Source organism: Rhagoletis pomonella, unplaced genomic scaffold, assembly GCF_013731165.1.
Source record: "Rhagoletis pomonella isolate Grant_MI unplaced genomic scaffold, Rhpom_1.0 Rhpom_scaffold_00009, whole genome shotgun sequence".
Taxonomy (NCBI): Eukaryota; Metazoa; Arthropoda; class Insecta; order Diptera; family Tephritidae; genus Rhagoletis; species Rhagoletis pomonella.
Window position 1 is genome coordinate 34,627,348 of NW_023458563.1, and position 6,138 is coordinate 34,633,485.

General features: G+C 35.9%; 1 long non-coding RNA gene across 1 annotated transcript; it reads left to right on the top strand.

The window, feature by feature from the left end:
• Positions 1 to 4,394: 4,394 nt before the first annotated feature.
• On the top strand, positions 4,395 to 5,269 carry LOC118745746. Its single transcript, XR_004993697.1, has 3 exons — positions 4,395 to 4,482; positions 4,536 to 4,872; positions 5,025 to 5,269. It is a non-coding gene; the product is annotated as an uncharacterized LOC118745746 (long non-coding RNA).
• Positions 5,270 to 6,138: the final 869 nt, after the last annotated feature.

The window sequence follows — 6,138 nt, forward strand, 5'->3', positions numbered from 1 at the left end:
AAAAATTATTCATACACCACAGTATTTAATTAATATAATTAACAGTTATCTACCTAATAGACTTTTGTCCTACAACACGGAAAGAGGCAAAGTAAGCTATAGAGTCTCCAGAGGAGTTCCCCAAGGTTCCGTCTTTGGCCCACTTTTGTGGATCATAGCCTACGATGGCGTATTGCGTCTACCCATTCCAAAAGGAGTTAAAATAATTGGCTATGCCGATGACATCGCTTTGGTGGTTGTGGCTAAAGACATAAATAGGGTGCAAATGTCCACAACAAATGCTTCCAAAATAGTCATCGACTGGCTTACAGCGAGGGAGCTGAACTTAGCAATCGAGAAAACAGAAGGTGTACTCATAACAAGTAGGAAGAAAAAAGAGACCGCGACCTTGAATATAAACGGGTATGTCTTTGATACATTACCAGCAGTGAGGTATCTAGGCGTAATGATTGATGCAAGGTTATCTTACAAAGTTCACATTGAAATGGTAAGTACAAAAGCGCCAAAAGTTCAAAGCGCGTTAGATAGACTGATGGCAAATGTAGGCGGTCCAGGTCAAAACCGCAGAAAACTGCTAACAAAAGTTACTGAATCAGTTATAATGTACGCGGCCCCCGTCTGGGGTCATGCACTGCAGCAAAAGTCCTATGATATGCTTGTAAACTTTGTTTTCCGTCTTAGTGCCCAGCGCGTTTGCAGCGCTTTCCGGACAGTTTCGCATGATGCAGCCTGCGTCATACCTGGCGAAATCCGGCGTACCTATATGCCGGCCCGAACAAAAGGTAGAGCCCTCTCAAAACCCGAGATCGCGGCCGAACGCCAAATAAGCCTATCACTATGGCAGCAACGCTGGGCACATTAAACAATATAAGCAGAGAAATAATGACAAAGCTAAGGATCAGCGAGCAACGCCGCCGCTAAGAAAGAGGATATAGTTGAAGTTACTTGTGTTCAAAATTTCTTCTTTTATCTTATTTTTGCATTTCTTTGCAGGTAAACCCTGTGAACACCAAAACGCTCCTGAACCCCTAATCACATTATTGGATGGGGGATTATGGGAAGGGCGGTATGACGTGGGGCATGTATATGCCACGGCCTCACCCCGATGTAATACGCGAGTGGTTCCGGGGAGGTGGCTTTTGGAGAGTTTCGCACGGGCCACTTGATGGATAGTTTCCCTATCCCAACGTCCGTTAGAAAAAAAACAAAAAAAAAACATATGTGCATAGACACATATATAAGTGTCCGCATATATTTTTTTCACGGCACTTGCTCTGTCGCTTCACTGCAGCAAAACCAAGTTGTGGGGAAAACCCTGACGAAATGCGTACAATTGAAACCATGGGTTTGAAGATTGCGCAGATTGATGTGAAAATTTTAACTTCATATTAAATATATTTATGTATGCATGTATGCGCATATGTATGTAAAAATATAGTTTCGATTTAAAAAAATCGGATAAAGTTTTTATTTCGCCAATGAGTTATGCAGACAACTATAATCGTAAAATCCGATTTGTGAGTCCAGATATATATATACCCAATAAACATTTCGGCGAATGTTCGAAAATGACCTTCGATATACAATATGAATATCGAACTGAGAACCAACTCATAGCCAACCTTATTTTTCCAACGTTTATAGTATATTGGAAACACACTCGGGATGGGTTCCAAAAAAATGGAAACCATAGTAACAAGAGAGAAAATATTTCTGAATTTCGAATTCATAACGAAAGAAAAATATATTGGATAAGGAAGGTTCCGTTTTGCTGGAGAATGGCCTAGTTCTCGAATCGAATACTAATTTATTTCACATTCGTTATCGAAGGTGAGACACGAAAAAATATTGGTTTTCGAATCATTTTCGAATTGTTAACCAAGCCGAACGTTTATTAGGTATTTACATACTTATGTATGTAGGTATATAATGCATCGCGACTGATTTTTTTAAACATAAATACGCCTCTAATTTCAGTATTTATTAAAAAACTCAATGAAATTCAAAAACTATATCACTTGCATTTGGTTTTACTCAATACCGATTTGAGCTGTCGCACAGTGTTATCAAAAAAAAAGTTTTCAATGAAAATTCGTTATATGGCGGTGTATGTATGTACATATGTACATATGCCGAAATTTTTTTATTTGTAAAGGCTCTCAAAAAAATCAAAGATTCATATAAAATTACGCACAATAAATGGAAAATAAATTTGCTTTTATAAAAAATTTCTTAAATCAGTATGCAGCTCTTAAGAAAAAATGCTCGTACATCTCGTCGCTACCATGTCAAACTATCGAATGTGAAAATCGGCACTTTTCAGGAGTGCAAAGAAACTTGTAAAAAATATTGTCATTAGACAAAAGTGTGGGATTCGACACTTTGTAAAGCCAGTATCCTCTGTTTCTAAGAAGGCTAGAAATTTGACGATTTGCCAACTTACGTATTATTCTAAACGTATGCGCAAGGTATCGTAAATGAAAAAGCAGTTTTACATAGTGATGGCACGATTAATCGAATAACCGATTATATTCGGTTATTTTCATTCGGTTAACGATTTAATTGTGTCGAAATTTTCATTTTGATTAATCGAGCGAGTAACCGATTAATTTTTCAAAATAATCGAAAAGAAACCATCAAAAAATTACTATTTTACTCACACAATAGTGTATGAATCAAAACAAGCTGGTATGTTTTTTACATTCTTGTATTCTGCAAATTTTTTAAACGATATTTTTGCCAAAAACCTCAACGCAAGCTTAACCTAAGTAGTACTAAAGAATCACAACCCAGGTATGCACATATTTTCATTTTATTTTCCGAATTCGGTGTTGCGCATTTTCTTCTTTTTTATATTGAAGAAAATAAGCAACACCATTACGAAACAGAAAAATACCAAAAATCAGTGGTAAGTGCCAGATGCCTCAGTCCTGGAATTTTTCATACAAAAATTTAATGGGCTACAAAACTGCATACTGGAATCTTTCCACGAAATCTAATTAAAAAGCTGGAATTTTTTGTTGATTTTTTTCAATATTGCACGTTATATATATTCATATTTATATAGCTATACTTAAAAACATATCTAAAATTAAAGAACAAAAAAAAATCTTGTCGTGCGCTATAATTTTGACACGTGGTGTTAGTCAGTTTTTATAACTTATAAATGTTTTTTTATTAATTTTCGATTTTAGTCGAAGTGACCGATTAATCGGTTAATTTCTTACGATTAATTGCAATTATTAATCGAATGCTTTCGATTAATCAATTAACCGATTAATCGATTATTAAATCTTTTTTGCCATCACTAGTTTTGCATACTGAAAAATATATCTCGTGATATTTCTTGAGAACTACAATGAGTAGGTTCAGAAAGCGCAGCAGTTGAGCGCAACCGTTGCTAAAAAAAATCAGTTATCGTAACGTGTCTTCTGAACGGATTCATACATTAGCTGTCAAATTCACAACACACAAGATGTTGTCTCAAATGATCAGAAAAATATTACGATCATCTACACGCAACTGTTCAGTTGATCAGAAGTACAAAACAACGCGTTGAGAAGGTGCAATCGCAACAGTTACTGAGCTGTTGCGCCTTCTGAACGTGCCCAATGAAAATTCGTTTCTCTTGAAATCAGGATTGAAATTAGAATCGAGAAATAATACTTTCATAAAAATTTAAGTACATACATAGATTTAAAAAGCTGCTTAAAAAGAACAGTTTTATGAAAATGTCACATTAAACAACTGTCTAAATTTGCGTTATTTTTTATAAATAAGGCCGTAAACATTTCAAACATCGTCAATTTCCATATTCTATTTGTACTCTTTCAATTTCGCTGACCAGCGCCGCAAACGACATCAACTAGTACGCTAACAACCAGAAATGAAATTTAATACGCAAGTACTTACAGCACTACAAGTATACAGAGAGTAGATTTGCTACTCCCTTTTGGCAGCAGCAAACATCTCTCGTACGCGATGAGAGAAAGTAGAGTACGTACTTTAGTCATTGTACAGTTTCATAAGTAAAAACACTATCAGCTGATAGCCAAAAAATGCCAACAGCTGAGATCACCTGATTTCAAAACGCACGTTTTTGTAACATTGTTGCATTAAAAAGGTTAAAAAAAACCACAATAAATCTTATTGAAAAGTTTAAAAAATTTCGTGCAAATTTAGGAATCTATAACTAAAAACGCATTACTATAACTAAGAAAACATGAATTATTGTAAATTTTGTTAGTCATGGATATTATTTTGAAGTTTTTTTGTCGATTTTGCATTGTTTTTAATGTTACCATAAAATGCAACTTTGTGATTGTAGTTATGCATTTTATAAGTACCACAAAATACATCACTACATATAAATAAGGCCGCGGTTTGCTTACAATTGTTTTATACAATACACGCATTTGTGAAATTTATATTATCATACAATACCGTGCATTTGTGAAGATATTAAGAGCATATTGTCGAAAGGTAAGCTTGCTACATTCTTTAAATGGTTTATTAATGACTTTAGATATTTATAGACCGTTGATTTAGGAATTCTATAGTGGCTAGTATGTACATATTGAAGATATGCAGTGCTTCACGGATCCTCAAACATTTTAAATGCTATGTTCAGGTGTGATACATTAGCAAATTCCATATTTTATTCTAAGACGTCGAGTTAGAAATCGCCACAACTTTACCAACTATAATTTTCAGGTCGAAGGTACATTGCCGGACTGCAATCACTTCAACCAGAAGCCGTGTCACCTTCCCATCAAAGATGCGATATGCACTTATGCTTACGAGAAACGTTTGCCGTGTGGTCATGTGTGCCAGCTTAAGTGTCATGTTAACAAAGACCCGGAACATATCGAGGTACATATATGTATGTATATGAGTTTGGTTAAATTAAATGTGTCCTACTTATGTTTTTGAGCAAATTGTTAAAACTAGTGCGATAATTGAAGATGCACCCTGAATGTTTTATTTTAATTAATTTAATTATTGATTTCAAATTTGGTTTTCAGTACAAGTTCTACAGAGATTGCGATCGGATTTATGACAATTGTGTGGAAATCACACGTGTAAGAAACAATGCTTCGAAGAATGCGGACTGTGTCCAAAAATTGTCGCTCTTGCGGACATAATTTCAAGCCATTTGTGTGCTCGAAGAATGTAGAGGAAATTGAGTGCGACAGACCTTGCAAGCGCAAGTTAAGCTGTGGTCACAAGTGCCCGTCGAAATGGTGCGAACCATGCGGAAGCTGTTCATTCTCGGTAATCTATTGCTTTGCATATAAATTGTATACGTTACGTACGATCATTATATTTACCAATACTTTGCAGAAAAAAAATATGAGTTCCTGCAACCATATGGTGGAAGTGAAAAGCAGCGGCCCTATTAAGATGGCATTTCAGGGTACTATTATATATATATATATATAAAATTTGAAAGTTAGGGGGGGGCTCGAGCACCCCCCTGCCCCTACCTGTGGCTACGCCCATGGTTCAGCATCAAAGAAATTGATAAGCATCAACAGGTTCACCAACAAATTAGAAACCGAAGTCAAAAAGGACATAAACGGCTTGCAGCATTTCGAAAAAATTAAAGTCGAACGCGAAATGATTCACAAGGCAATGGGCTACAAGCAAGGTCACTGGTACAAATGCCCTATGATAACTGAGTGTGGCGGTGCATTGGAAGTAAGCAAATGCAATGAATGTGGAACCCAAATAGGTCAGCACCGATTGTTGAGCAGTAACACCCTGGCGACTGAAATGGATGGAGCTACGAGACCCGCCGGACCACAGGATCCTAACGACTATCAATACATGTAACTTGAAGATTTTTGGAACATAAAAAATAGTTCGTATTTAAAAAAATGTTATCGCTTGATTATGAATATTAATTATCAATATTATAATTTTTGCTGTTTATAAAATAAAATCGTGCCTTTTGACTATTGTTAACTGGACAACACTATAATTTATTTAGAAGAGATAACTAAACAATCCGTGTATATTGCAAAGCTTCAAAATGTATTTCATTTATCCAGTATCATCTTTTCTGCGGCATATTTGTCGGGGGACAACGCCAACGTGCCGCCCCTGGAGGTGCATCAGCTGATGTACTTCTGTCGC